Source organism: Phodopus roborovskii, unplaced genomic scaffold, assembly GCF_943737965.1.
Source record: "Phodopus roborovskii unplaced genomic scaffold, PHOROB, whole genome shotgun sequence".
Classification (NCBI taxonomy): Eukaryota; Metazoa; Chordata; class Mammalia; order Rodentia; family Cricetidae; genus Phodopus; species Phodopus roborovskii.
This window is the reverse complement of record NW_026126436.1, coordinates 731,016-747,699: the sequence shown is the minus strand read 5'-3', so window position 1 is coordinate 747,699 and position 16,684 is coordinate 731,016.

Here is a 16,684-nt window from a genome sequence, read left to right as displayed (position 1 = left end):
TGCAATTAATGACTATTGAAGGAGGCAGAGTTTGTTTTTCCCAGAGAAGAGCCATTTAATTGAATGGTAGACAAAGTGGTCAACCATGAAAACAAGCAGACTCAGTGTTATGAGTAGTTTTTCTCTCTAGCCTGGTTCCACTGCCATGCCAGCCCCAAGTAACACACTGAGAGGCTGTATTTTTTTTTTTATGTGTGTGTGTGTGTGTGTTTTATTAGCCTATATTGCATTATTTTATTTTATTATTTTATTTTATATAACAAAGTCCAATTAAATGAAAACAAACATTTATACACAATATTTGGGAATTTGGGCGTCGTTCTTTCCAAACTAATTCCTGCTGGTAAGGGGCGCTATCATGGGGGATTCTAAGAAGATTCAGAAATCCTGGCTGTAGTCTGTAGGGCTGCTTTGTCCACTTGTTTTGAATGTAGGATCACCTTATACTCTGTTTCAGGCGGTCTGGCATGATCAAACCACATTAGTCTGGAAGGAATCCATATCTTTTCATTTTCTGTGGAAACAAAAATATAAATCCTTTTCCCCAGTAAATTGTCCTTCAACTAACAATTTGAGCTTCCATGGAAAGGCTATCATAAATGCCCTTCCTGGAGAGTGAGATCAATAACTAACTTCTCCATGGAGCCCTCAACTAATGCCTGTTGAAAGCAGGATCAAACACCCATACATAAACACTGAGTCGAACTAGAACCCAGATGCAGATGGAGAGGACAAGACCATGCGGTAGAAGTACATACAGACAGCTTACCTGAACAAGGAGGAGCTAATGGCCACTAGACTGATAGCTGGGAAGTCAGCATGGGTCTGACTCAGGCCTTCCTGAATATGGGTCTCAGCCAGAAGGACTGAGCAGTCTAAGAGACCTCAGACAGTGGAGCCAGGATGTATCCCTGGTGCACAAAAGGACTTTGCGAACATATCCCCCATGGAGGGATAACTGCCTTAATCTAGAGACAGGAGAGAAGCCCTAGTCCCTACTTCACATGACCTGTCAGACCTACATGACCCCAACTGGATGGCATTCCCCTACATATGGAATTGGGGTGGGGGGATGGGAGGGGAGGGTGGTTAGAGTGCATGTGAGAGGGCAGAGAGGATAAAAGGGAGGGAAGGAGGGAGGGAGGGATGGAGGGAAGGAAGGGGAAGGAACAGGGATCGACATGTAAAATAATAAATTAAATTTTTAAAAAATGCTTTGAGACGCTGTATTTTATATAAAGCTGGAGGCCAGTTAATAGTTTCTTATTGGCTAGATCTGTCTTAAATATTAACTCATTTCTATTCATCTAAGTACTTCCACATGGCTTTTCTTACCGGAATAAGGGGCTGGCATTCTTCTCTCCCCATCCTCCATCTTGGATCTCCTCCCTACTACTTTCTCTCTCCTCCTAGTCTCTTTGCCCCACCTATTTTGTTTTCCTATTGTCCAACAGTGCTCTATTCATTAACCAATAAGAGAAACATATTTACAGAATGACATCTCCCATCAGACTCAGTACATGTATATTCATATATGTGTATCAATTAAAATTAAAGAGTAAGTGAGCTTAAATTTGTAAGACAAATGTATTATGGAGGAGATTAAGGAAAGAGAAGGGACGAAGTGAAACAACTGTATTTTAATTTAAAAAATTAACAATGAATTGATAATGGTTGCCTAGGAGGCATGACCTTGAATGGGATGGTATGCCTAATCCATCCAGAATTTTGTATTGAGACAAGAAAGAAGAAAACATCAGGATGAATAAATTATAACAAATAATTTAATTTACATATGTTTCTATGTTAGTAGGGAATGTTTTCTCACAAATGTATGAGTTTTACTTTGACAATGGTCAGGTGATAAGCAACCATTATATTAATATGGTATACCATAAAACAAAACTTGGTTTTAAATTGCTTTTTATTTCTTTACTTTTTTAAAAAATGTATTCATTTATTTTTTTTATTTTACATGTCAATCCCAGTTCCTCCTCCCTCTCTTTCTCCCTCCCTCCCTCTTACCTTTTTAATTTCTGTGGTAACTTTCTACTTCCCTCGCCATCTTATACCTCTCTCTCACACACAGAGATCATGTAAACATAAAATTGCTCCCCAGCTGATTTAAATTTTCATTTGACACCATTTCACTCAAAATTATACAATTAAAAATGGAATTTTTCATCACTTAGATACTAGAAAGAACAAACTCAATAAACAATAGACTTATTCTTTGTTGAGGACTTGTCTACCCTTCCAGGATGACATCATTTTGTAGGAAGGAACACTATCTGCACACGCGGACACGTTGGAAAGTGAAGCCAGATGAACACACTTCAGTACTTCTTTCATAAATACATCAATGCCACTCATGAAGAGATCAACTTACACCTTAACAACCTTTTTAAAGCTTGTCTGGATAACGCTCTACTGCTAAATACATCATACACTTTGGTCACATGCATAGAAAAATGTAGCCAGAATTTCTCTTCCAATCACCACTTCACAAACAACCACTCAGACTTAAATTAATTAAAAACTGTTTGGCTCAGTGTTCTTATTAGCTAGCTCTTACAACTTAAATTAACCAATTTCGGTAAGTCTATGCATTGCCAAGTGGCCATGGTGTTACCTCATTTTTTACATGTCTTGTTTCCTTGGAAGATGGCTCACATCTCCCAGACTCCATCTTCTGACTCTTTGTCTCTCTGTTTGGCTCCCTGTCTCTCTGTTTGGATTTCCCACCTAGTTATACTTTTCCCTGCCATAGGTCAATACATCTTTATTCATCAAAACTTAACACATGTTCTCAGTGTACAGAAGGACATTCTACATAATTTCTCATTATATGTCTAATTGTAAAAGAATGTTTTAACTTTAACATTGTAAAATTACAGATAAAGCAGCTATCAAACAAGAATTACAGTTAAATCATTTAGTCTATTTGTATTTGGCAAAATTAAAGAAATTATCATATATCCTTCCTTTTTGAGTCTAAAATTTATATATAATTTATTGTTATTGTAACTGAGGAAAACTATAATTTTACAACTATTTAGTCTCCATCAAAGATTCCAGAAGGATTTAATATTACATGAATAAAGAGGAAGTGCATTGTAAGCCACTAAAACTCTAGAAATTACAGAGACTTCTGGGTTCTTCTGTAACATTGAGGCATCCATACTCAGCCTACACACCTAGAGAATCTGTCAGACTTCTCAATAAAGCAGGAAATTTGGAAATGTCTTGCCTTCTATTCCTCTCTGAAGGTCTGTCTGTACAGACCTTCAGACCTCTATGGTTAGCTGGTAGCTTGCTCCAATCTCTGGTCGTCAGGCAAGTTTTATTTGTTAGAGTATAAACACAATATCATCACATTTCATTTATGCCAAAAAGGTTATAATGACTATAAGAAAAACTATATACAATAATTACAATAACCATACATCAACAATGTCTAGTTCATTAGCAATTGACAAATTCAGAGGAAATACAAATCAAACTATTGTTGTCCTAGAAGATGTTTCCCTGAAGGCTACTGTTCATGCAGCCAGAAAGTGCTATACAGGCTTATTGGGGAAAAAAAAAAAACACCAAAGAAACAAACAAAAAATCAGAAGCTTTACTTACATAGAACCCAGATGCTACAATAATGACTGGGTAGGCAAGATATACCAACAGTTGAAATAATTGTGGCAATTTAATGGGGGTAACCAACAGATTTCTGATTAGATTAAAGTCCCACTCCACTACATAGCAATGAAATTATACTAAACACTTGTCCAAAAGTTTCTATTTGGAAGTCATAGGCACTATGTAAGAATGTACTGCTGTTATTTTTCTAAATGTACATTTCATCATGTTTTCTTCTAAATAGTTATCTTTATACGCATAGATAACAATGGATCTCATCACTTCAGCATATAAGCTCCTCATTGGAGTAACTCCAAGATCCCAAGTGCAAAAGTCATTGTGAAATGCTCAGCCACTACTCATCTATAGCATACCTTGCCCACATAATTAAAGAATACACCAGAAAAGAGCCTGAATAGAAGTCAGGGAGTGTTGCTGAGAAATAGTCATTGGAATATGATGAGGACATTGCACTCATGAAGTCACAGAAGCTATGGCTTCATATTGCTCAGGACTTAAACAAGATCAACCCAGCTAACTTTCCAGCAAAGATGGAGGATTGCTGTGGAATAATCGTTATGTTCTCTGTGAATATGTGTCACTCTAATTGGTTAATTAAGAGCTGACTAGCCAATGGCTAGGCAGAAATTTCAGGACAGGGAAAATGCTGGGAAGAAGGTAGGAGTCTGAGGATTCAAGAGAGACACCATGAAACACAGGGCAAGCAGGATGGCAAATATGTAGAAGAGGAAAGTGAGCATCAGAACATTCTATATATTAATAGAAATGCTAATTTAAGTTATGAAAACTAACTAAAAAGCAAGTCTAAGCTATTAGCCAAGCATTTATGAATAATATTCAGCTTCAGTGTTGTTTGTGGAGTAGCTAGTTGAACAGAAAAGTCTACCCACATGTATGATTCATAGGGTTCATGTGTAGAGAAGGATCAGGTTTTTTTTTTTTTTCAGGGGCATTTTTCATACATACAAGCAGACCAAAAATATACATATTTTATGGGTAGGCTGCAATTGGACTCAAGGACTTCTAAAGAGAAAAAAATTAAGAAATAAAAAGATGAAGTTTCCAAGGGGATGTGTACAATCTGATAGATGTTAGGTAATGACTAAAATGCATTGCATACATATGTCAACTTCTCAAAGCAGAATAGCAAACTAAAACAAAAGAAGAAATTATTGGATATATTTAAATGTGAAACACCACACACTTGGCTCAGCAATTATTTGCACTGATTCATTCTTTGGGCACAACCCAAATTCATAAATTACATAGGTAATAAAATCTTAGTTGTTATCTGGATAACATTCAGTGCTTTAGTAAGTTACTAATTACTTTCTTCCACATGACAGCAGTTAAGTAATAATAATATATTCAAAATGCCTGTTTCTAACCTGGATTCTCTTGTCTCCCATGAGATGCCATTCTTGCCTTCACCCAGTCTTTCCCCAGCTGTAGGGCTCAGTTTATGGCATTAATTCCTTATAGTACACAGTGACAATGTTCATACCATAATTCTCAAGATCAAACACAGCAAGTACAATGGCCTGGGCTTCTGCACTTGTCAAAGTGTGGGTCTATCACTTTCATCTTGCAACTTTTCTTGAGACCACATGAAGGTACACAGAGACTGATCTTGATCTCCAGGGACTGTTTAAAGTTTTCTGGGCAAGGGTCTGGAGAAAAGGCTTAGTATGAAAGGATAAGCGTTTGATTCCTGGCACTCTCCTAAGTAAGGCAGCTCACACCTGATCCTAATTCCCCTCCAGAAGATCCCTTGTGTTCTTTTGGCCTCCCCAAGTCAATCTCACTCATATACATATAACCCTGCTGTTCCACAACACACATACTTTTAAAATAATAATTTTTATTGAAATGAATTTATGAATGTATGACATATGAAACAGATTTCCAGTATATGCTTGAAGAGTTCAAGGCTGTTTATCAGAGTATTTATTCATACTATGACTATTCATAGCTACTTATGACCCAGATTAGTACACATTTTTTGTAAGAAATATTAATATATCTTTTTTGTAAGAGGAATGTTTATTGTAAAATTTTTAAAACATTAAAAAAATCACGAAAAATATTGCTCATATCCCCACCCCTCAGGCAGTGACAGTTTTTTTTTTTTTTTGTACAAAGCCACATCTATATTAGCTACTGAAAATCAGATCATATTTTTACAAAATTTTGCTATCTCCCACAAAGATTGTTTTTGTGGAATTCAATTATATAGAAAGTCATAATTTATCCAATTCCCTTAAAAAGGAGTGAATAAGATTGTTTTGTGCTTTACATTTATAGAGCAAAAACTCTTACTTTAAATGTTAATAGCTAATACTTGCTTAGCTCTCTTGGGGACAAACAAAGGAGTAGCTATCATAAACACTTCCATTTGGAGTGAGAAGGCAAATACATAAAAGAGGTCATATTTAGAGTGACTATAAATTTAAAAAGTAAAATTAAAAGTCTGTTAGCTTCATATACTTATTGATTTTATTATTAGTGCTTCATTATGATATAATAATTATGATAATTTAAATCACCTTAGTTTGTATGCAGTGAAAATGACTTTATTTAGCTGTTATTTCATGCATGTGTATACATCTTCTCAACTCATACACACCTTCTGTCTCTTAAGAAACCTCTGTATATCTATGGGAGACTAGTTTCACTACAGTTCTGTCCTTCTCTGCAGTACTTTCATACACATAGTGATACTCTAAAAGCAGTAACCTCATTCAAAGGCCCCCTTCTGAATTTCTAATATCCAGTTTGTTGCTGGTACCTGAGGAGGATGTGGGTCATTTTCTTTCATCTACATACGTAGAGCCAGGGCTTCACCGTCTACATCAGATTCCAGAGAGAACTAATGCAGTGTTCCAGGACAGACAGAAGAGGATGGATTCATGGATGGTAAACAAACAAAATATGGATAATTTCATACCTTAACTATCTTGTTTTTTATGAAATGTTTATTCGACTTTTTTTGGTGAAAAAAATAATTTAGTCTTGCTAGTGAATACAATCATTTCTGAGTGTTTTAAATCAGTTGACTTCCACGGGGCTGTTGCACTGTATGGTATTGATAAATGAAACAGACAAAACACAAAGAGGATAAATATTATAAGTAGATTGCTCTAGTTAATTTTTGTAACATGCTTAGCTTTCAAAGAACAACTGAGACACAACAAGGAAATGGAACACATTACATGGAGCTTGCACCCCTGTGAAAGTAGCCTCATTTGGAAAGTACTATCTCTTGGCTTATAGTATATATCATAGGCAGGAAACTTTAGGTGAAAACTAATTCTTGTAATCTGCCCTGGAGATAAGGAAGTATTGATGTGAAAGGTAGAGCTTTACACCCAGCATAAGCAACTATAGATTATAGAAAAATACAATATCACAGATGGAGATGTGTCAGGGATATGTTTCATTATTTCAGAAGTAAAACACACACATACACCAAAAGGAAACAGAAAAACCTGAAAGGTGGTCTCTCATTATAGACAGTTGAACCTACCATTTGGAAAGCAAATCCAACATATTGTCAATTCCCATGTAGTATGTGCTGACTGGCAGAAACACATGTGATGTGAAAAGTGTGCCAGCCACTCATAGGAGCATATACAAAAAGATCCTGAGGTGACTATGAATTAAAAGTTCAAGGAAGTGGGCTGAATGGACATGTGATGGGAGATGTCATTCTGTATATGTTTCTCATACTGGTTAATAATAAATCACTGTTGGCCAATAGGAAAGGAAGATAGGAGGGACTAGGAGACAAGGAGAAAATAGGAAGTAGGAAGGAGGAGTCAATATGGAGAGCCTGGAGAGAGCTGGACGCCAGCCGCCTCCCCAGTAAGAGAAGGCCGTGTGAAAATACATAGATCAGCAGAAATGGGTTAATAATTAAAGGCAGAGCTATCCGATAAGAAACAAGTAACCAGGCCAACAGTATTGTACCAAATGCAGAGTCTCTGTGTATTATTTGGGGCTGGTGCAGCGGCAGGACAAGACCAGGAGGCAGCAGGCAGAAAAACCATACTCTTTACAAATGGCGCCCATGTGGTTAATAAGAACTTCCACTTAAAATTTAACAAAAGCTTAAAAAAGGGTTTTAGAAACAAAAGAACAGGGACAAGCAAGGTTTCTTGGTAGCAGCATTTTTCTCAGTTGAACTCTGCTTTGCTAGAGACAAGCAGATATTCGCGCTGCTCCTTTAAGGGAAGATTCCTGACTCACCATAAGCTGCAAAAAACCCCCACAGCTTTTAAATAACTCTGCTAACAATTTATTGGTGTGTATAAGAGATGGCAATGGCAGTGACCACATCTCCAAGCCGGCAGCATGCTTTCTGGGTGGCAGCGCAGACCAAGGCGGTGAGCACAGCTTTCCATGCTGGCTGTAAAAGTACCTGCCACCATCTTTGGTAAACCGCGGCTGACACAGCTATGACTTTCATTTCAGCAATGTTGTTGTTTACCAGATAAAAGACTTGTGGCCAGACGAAGATAAAGATTTACAGTAAAGACAGATTCATATTAAGAAAAACCTCTAAAGGTTTACAGTACTGTGTTTTAAAATATACGTAGACATAAATAAAAAAAATGGTTTTAAAGAGACAAAGAGGAACTGGATGTTGTAGCACACACCTTTAATCCCGGCACTTGAGAGACAGAGGCAAGCAGATCTCTGTGATTTGCAAAGTAAACCTGGTATGCAGAGTAAATTCCAGGACAGATAAGAGTTACAAGGAGAAACCCTGTCTCAAAAAATAGAAAAGAAACAGAATAATAAAAAGCCACAGATGGAGAAAATTTGTATACTGTACGGTATTATATTGTCTTTGTATTCTTTGACTGCTGAGGAAACAACAACTGATAAAGGAAATGCTGCTGGATTAATTCAATTTATATATTTTAAAGATGCTTTGACTCCAACATTTAAGTTCAAGGACAAGTTACTGGAGAAAAGGATTTCTATTTTTGTTTCCACAGAAAATGAAAAGCTGTGGATTCCTTCCAGACTAATGTGGTTTGATCAAGCCAGACCCCCTGAAACAGAGTTCCTGATGATCCAACATTCAAAACAGCTTGAATAAGGTAGCCTTGCAGAGTACAGCCAGGATATCTGCATCTTCTTAGGATTCCCCCATGACAGCGCCCCCTATCAGCAGGAAGTAGTTTGGAAAGAATGACGCCCAAATTCCCAAATATTGTTTATAAATGTTTGTTTTCATTTAAATGGACTTGGTTATAAATGGTTAATGATCACAACCAATATTCTTCTTAAAGGTAAAAAGGGAATTATGGTATAGATATGCAGAGTTTGTTTTGGAATGGATTTTCATTTATTGATACAATTTAAGGTCAATTTTGTCATATGTATATTTCTCCTCTTGTTTATATAGCTCATTTAGAAATGTAATGTATAATGTAGTACAGAGTATAGATAATTACCTATGATAGTCAAAGCTTAGAGTTTAGTTATGGTTTTCAAGATACACAGAATGTATTTAAGATAAATAGTTATTCTTCAAACCTTTCAAAGACCTACAGAATATGGCATTTAAAATGATTTAGGGTTTTACTTGACAATGAGACATAAATGCTCCTGGTAATACCACCTGCGTCAAAAAGGAAGATGGACATTAAAGAAACACGTTATGGAGTTTGCTTTCAATATGGCAAGATTGGCCATTTGGACAAGATACTGCTCTTGTATGGACTGTTTGACTTGATGCTGTATAAACTGGACATGCAGGACCCACAGAAAAGTGACTGCTGATTCAAGATGGACATTGCTACAGAGTTCCTGCTTCATGGAAGAGTCTGCGAGACAGTATGCAGGACACAGAGAAAAGTGACTGATAAACTGCCAATACAAGAAGACAGTTTAAAGTTTCCTGCGTTGCTGAAGAGTCTGCCAGACACACTATGGCCTATGGGCTGAAGATGGAAGATTACAAAAGAACTTCGGGTAACCAGGCAGTGAGTTGTCTCTGTCATTTCTAGACTTTATATAATATCCTTCTGTGATCTTTGAAGGAGTTGAAGACAGGTAGTTATGGTTATAGTTTTCATTAGTTAGGATTAAAGATTAGTTACTTAGACTTTAGACACACAAAGATTGAATAGATGATGAAATATTTTCTTCAAATCTTGCTAAATGTTAATGGATTAAATATTAACTGTGGTTCTTACTTAATAACTGTTGTATAATATATTTTGCTATGTTAAGGTTAAAACCCTTCTTTTTTATTTAGACAGAAAAGAGGAGATGATGGGAGATGTCATTCTGTATATGTTTCTCATACTGGTTAATAATAAAGCACTGTTGGCCAATAGGAAAGGAAGATAGGAGGGACTAGGAGACAAGGAGGAAATAGGAAATAGGAAGGAGGAGTCAAGATGGAGAGTCTGGAGAAAGCAGTATGCCCCCGGCTCCCTGGTAAGAGAAATACATAGGTCAGCAGAAATGGGTTAATAATTAAGATAGAGCTAGCCGATAAGAAACTAGTAACTGGCCAACAGGATAATATCAAATACAGAGTTTCTGTGTGTTATTTGGGGCTGGCGTGGCAGCAGGACAAGACTGGGAGGCGGTGGGTAGAAAAACAGTACTCGTTACAGACTCCTCCTGTGAGTTTTAAGTATGTTCTCAGGCAGGTGTGTGTTGAAAAATCTGTGACCAGGAAGGGACTTGATGCATACATGCATGCTTCCACAGTCAATTAAAAAAAAGTTACCTCACCCTGAAAAATCATGATAGGGCTGGATTTTTATGTGCGTATTGTCTGAAATTTTTCTAAAAAAGTTTTAAAGTTATATTGGTTAGCACATTTTTTGATACTCTGTCTTCGCAGTGAATTGACTAGCAGTGTCCTACAGTGTTTTATACTTGTTGAATTATTAATTAATCCATATTTCAGTATATTTCCTAACTAATGGAAGGAGATAAAATGTGAAACTCATTTTGTAATTCTGTATTTTTCTGTCCTTAAGGAATTGTTTGAAGTTTTCTGACCAATTCAGTTGAGAAGAAGGAATTGCTTGTGGCTTTACTAGGTGGTTGTAACGATGGACTGTGCTGCACGTATGCACTGGCAGACTATCGAAAGGGAATTGCTTCTTTTCTCCTGAACTAAACAGAATATCAATGAATCATTTGTTGCTTTTTTTTTTTTACAAGTTCTTTTATTTTTATTTATTTGTTTATTGGTTGGTTGGCTGATTGATTGATTGATTGATTGATTTGGTTTTTCAAAAGAGCTACACAGTGTTTCCTTGTGTAGCCCTTGCTGTCCTGGAAACCACTCTGTAGACCAGGGTGGCCTACATCTTCATGTTCACCTGCCTCTGCCTCTGAGTGTTGGGAATAAATGTATGTGCAATTGCCCCCTGGCTGTTTTGTAAGTTATTTAACTTAATACCTCCATATCTGCTTTGATTGGAACAGCTATAATAAGTGGGAGAAGAGAATAGTTAAATATTAAGCCAAATTGACTTTCTGGAAAAAAATATCACCTGTAAACTCTGGTCAAGATCTGTACTTCACATTCTATGTATCTATCTGTTCATATAGAACTGGAAAAAAAAATGTGAAAATGATCTAAAGTGAGAAGAAAGGAAATAATTTCTATGACAACAGAAATGAACTAATTTATCTTTTGGAATCCATTTTGAGATACAGATGACTATAGAGTAGAAAATGTCAAAGCCTTGAGGTTAACAAGCATGGGAATAGATTTTAGTTCCAAGAAACTTCATTAATATAAATTGGTATATTAGATTTTTAAATTGGCATAAAAGATACAGATCTGAGTCTGTAAATTAAAGTGATATTAAAATTAATTACAATGTTATATTTGCTGATAGATGGATTAAAAATATTTTAAAAAGTCACTTCTTTTGTATAATTAATCTGTTCACTGAAAACCTCCAAAATCAAATTTCTCTTATAAGATTATATGAAAACTTTTTTGAATCAAATGATAAAGACTTTCGTTTCTTTTTTCTTTAAATTTGAAACAAGGTTATTTTATATATTGATCCCTGTTCCCTCACCCTCCCATCCTCCCCTATCACCCCCACCAAACCCCAGTCTATCCTCTTTCTGCTCCCTAGGGAGGTTAAGGCCTTTCGTGCAGAGTCTTCAAAGTCTATCAAATCATTTGGGGCAGGGCCTAGGCCATGTGTCTAGGCTGAGAAAGTATTTCTCTATGTGGGATGGACTCCTGAAGTCCATTCGTATCCTGTGGACAAATACTGATCCATTACTAGAGGACCCTTAGACTGCACAGTCCTCTTAAGTACCACCCACATTCAGGGGGTCTGGGTCAGTCCTATGCTGGTTTCCCAACTATCAGACTGGGATCCATAAGCTCCCCCTTGTTCAGATAAGCTGATTATGTGGGTTTCTCCAGTCTGATCTTGACCCCTTTTCTCATCACTCCTAGTTTCTAGCTGTGGGTATCTTCTTCTGTTTCTTTCCATCAGCTACTAGATGAAGGCTCTAGGATGACATATAAGGTAGTCATCAATCTTATAATTATGCAAGGGCATTAAATGTAGCCTGTCCACTATTGCTTAGATTGTTAGTTGGGTTCATTCTTGTAGACTCTGGACATTTCCCTAGTGCCAGATTTCTCCATAAATCTATAATAGCTCCTTCTATAATGATATCTGTTTTCTTGTTCTTCTCTATTCTTCCACTGTCTCAATTCTCCTGTTCCCTCATGCCCATATCTCCCTTCCTCCTCTTTAATTGATATAAGCTAAAATTTAAAAAAAGAACTAAGTATCTATTTTAAAATGTGGAACTGTTTTTTTAAATATATTATTTAACAATCATAGTTAGATGTTGGTGAGAAGTTGGAGAAGGAATAAGCAGAACATGGCTCTTTCCATTCACAAAAGGGTTGCGATGTTTCTTTTGTTTATGGCAGGTAAGATATTTTGTACTCAAATCCAGAATGCAGTTGTATTAATGGCCAATTTTTTCCTGAATATTTATTTAATATTTATACTATCTTTCATATACATTTGCCTTGCATTTATTTATGTTTATTTATTTTAGTCAGAATATATTTTAATCATCAGTCAATTGATTTGCAAGACTTATTGTTTTATTTTTGCTTTACGAACTACAGGCTTATTACATACTCCAACCTAGAAATGACTTTACTCTGGCCACTGAAATACTTCAATCTGAAATTTTTTCTGTGTCTGATGTACCTATTTTGTGAAAATATTAACTGCAATAATAGATGATGATGATGAAAGGCATTTACCATTTTGAACCTCTAATTCATGTAAATTTTCATGTATATCATTGCTGATTTCTCTCTTTCTCTCTCATGTGAAAAGTTAAAACTCTGAAGTTCAACATCGTCTTAAATGTATTTTGAAACCAGGACTATCCTTGAACTTATCAATTCTCCTTCCTCCACCTCTCAAATGCTGGGATTGCAGGTGGCAACACTATAGCTTGTAGCACTTGTTATTGATGTTTTTTCCTACTGCTGTCTGTGGTTATATTCATGTGATAAACCCATGGACATTCAAAAATCCCTCCCATAAACAAAACTGCTCACATGAGGCATTATATAATAATTTCTTCATAATATTTATTCAATGAATAGAAAGCAGGGAAATGCTTATACGCATACTACATGGTAAAGTTTTCCCAGACTGTCTTCTTTTTTTTTTAGCTTTCTTTGTGTTTTATTACAAGTACATATGGAATTATGATGCAAAAATATGAGATGACTCACCAAGATTCAAGTCTCTCAGCTTCAGTGACTTGGAGTGGATTCCCAAATGTCTGTGAACATTCATCACCTCCTATCAGGTGTGACTGTGAGCCTGTTCAACCCAAACAGAAGTGGGGACAAAGTGAGAGAGCGGCTGCTGCTGCAGCATCTGGAGGAGAACAGCTGTGAATCGAATGTCCGCTCTTCCAGTTCTGTGTCTCTCCAAATGCTCCTGTCCCACATCAAAGATAAAAATGACATGTTACCCCACTTGGAAGACCAGTGGTGGTCTCCTCATAACACTGGAAAGTTCTACTTTACTATGAATTACATTCCTTGGTGAAACTAATCATTCCATTTAGCAAAGTTTCTTTTCAGGAGAAGTTAAGAAATTTGCAAAGGTTCATATTTAGTAGAAGAAAAGAACTTTTCACCAATTTATCTAAATTCTCATTGTTTCTTTCTATTGTAAAGCTAAGTTATTCAGTCTATCATACACACCCATATGTATATGATTAGACACACATGCATGTAAACATATATGATGATTAGACGACACAAATACGAGATTTTAGTCTTTGTATAGATACAGTGATTTTTTTACAATATTTTTATATTTAAATTTTCAACAAGCTTGTTTTACTTGTCAATCCCAGTTCCCTCACCATCCGTTCCTTACCTGTCCCCCTCCCAACCCACATGCCATCCCCTATCTGCTCCCCAGGAAGGGTGAGGCCTTTCATGGGAGATCTTCAAAGTCTGCCACATCATTTGTAGCAGGGCCTAGGCCCTTCCCCATGTGTCTAGGCTGAGAGAGTATCCCTCTATGTGGAATGGGTTCCCAAATTCTATTCCTATACTAGAGCATACTGTCTTCTAAGATGGTGTTACAGGCTTCCTAACTTCCTACAGTGGATGTGAATTCGGTAACTCCATATTCTGGCAATATTTGGTATTATTCCTCAACCTGACTTTCACAATCTCCATTTCAGTTTAAATGGTGTTTTATTTCTTCTCTTTTAATAACCAGTGATATTGAACATCTTTGTGTGCTTATTTTATGTATTTTATTATCTTATAACTCATTTCATGCTATAGTTCATGTTTTGTTGGTTTTCAATCATTTTGCTATTTTTTTGTTGTATATAGTGAATGTTTATTGGCTTTGAATTTTTCAATGGCAAGTAGAATTTGCAAATAGATTTGTAGAGGATATTGTTGTTTACTCATTGTTACTATTGTATAATTTATAAAGATGGAATCCTTTGTATTATTGTAGTTGATATGACTGTAATATTTTATACTTTGTTTTTACAGCATATTTTCATAGAACTCTTCAAATTTCTCTTCATAGTTTTACTTTTCACACTCAGATCTTTAGCTCATCTGGTATGTAGTTCACCATACTGCTTATCTTTACATAGCAAGTCAATCCATAACAGTGTCACTTATGACATCTTACAATTAGTATCTAAGGAGTTTAATATTTGTTTTGGGGAATAGTTCACTTAACAGATTTTCTACCAGTTTAGAACACTAATCTTTATCTCATGAACTTGAAAAAAAAACTCTATCTTTCTGATTCTACATTTTTTTACCCATCTTTACTTCCTCTAGTATTTGCCTCTACATGAATTTATTTTTAAACCTTTTTGTCTTTTTAAGTCTATCACCTGAAGAAAAATTATCATGGAGTCTCAGGTTTGTTTCATTGTAGAGTATATAATATTCCATTTTCTTGTTGATGTGTATTATTCTACTTTTCTTTTATGGCAGATGATATTTTGTATATGATGAACTGCACTGTGTTTTGTCTGAGTAACCATCTATTGCATCTCGTGATGATTTTGCAGACTAGTGGAGGCCTGGCTCTTCTGCTTAAATAGACTTTGATAGGGTAGAATTCAGCTGAGGGCAAAAAGGGCAGATACTAAAAGTTTCCAAGTTTATCATTAGTTTAGAAAGAAATACTATTGTCACAGATTTGCCTGAAAGCGTTTCAGAAAGTAGCATAAGGTAAAAAAAAAAAAAAATCCCTCAAACACCTGCAGGTCTCCAGCATGAGACATAGGTCATTTGCAACCCTTTTTGATAACTTTTAAAAATTTTAGACTTTTTTTTATATCTAGAAATTACTGCTAGAACTTCTTGTCTGCTAGTAGTCCTGACTATGGCTGCCTGTCAGTTTACCTGTGGCAGGAACAGGAAGCAAGAACCAGATTGTGAGGAGAAGAAAGCATCCTTTATGATCGCTACTCAACCAGTTCCATTGTTCTTTATGACTACTACTCACCATTCATGACCGAGGCAACTTTGATAAAGTATTTATTTTAAATGTTTTAATGTTTGATGCATTTTTCTTAAAATGAAATTGTGTAGCTATCTTGCTTGTAATAGTGGCCACACACCTTTGGGCATGGCTTCAGATGGCCGAAGCAGAAAAAGGGAAATGCAAGGCATATGGCACGCTCTCACTTGTGGGGATCTTTCTCTTGGGTCAGCTTATCTGGTAGAAAGGATAAAGAAATGCTCCCCCCACCCCGTTCATTGTATTTTTCTTTGTTGTGTTCTCCAATAAACACCCATTTTTCATTTATCTTGGGTCTATTGAAAGTTTTATATCTATTCCTTCAAAATTGTATCAATTTCCCTCTTCCTTTTCCACACAATATCTGACTACATGTACATACTTGTCTCACTCTCTGTGTGTATGCGTTTATATATCCACAAATATATTTTTAAAACCTGTTGATTTGCTTTTATGTGTTTATATCATACACACAGACACACACACTTAGTGAGATAGACATTCTGTGGCATTGACCACGCCCATTGGGGGTGGAGCCATGGGCAGATTCGACCTGTGGAAGGAGATCTGAGTAAGAGCCTGGAAAAGCTCACTTCTTGGCGGGACTCGGACAGGAGAGCATCGGGTGGAATTTCCTGGTGTTCATCTGTCTAGGTTGTAAGTTATTTCTCCCTGAATAAACATGTATTCAGCCTATTTGTTTATCCTGATCCTTATTTAACCACGATATCTGGTGTCAGAAGCAGGATTAGGATTTTCACGGGACCTGGGTTTCATCCAGGCAGCAGACACCACTCTCCTCCCCCACCTTCCCCAATGGTCAGGGTCCCTTGCCTAAGGAGGTGGACTCAACACAGCTTTGGGACATTTGCCTCTTTCTTACATCTCCTTTGCTGCCACAGGGGAACTGAGAAGGCACTCACCGCTTCTCATTTTTTCCCATTTCCGCACTGCACTTTGCA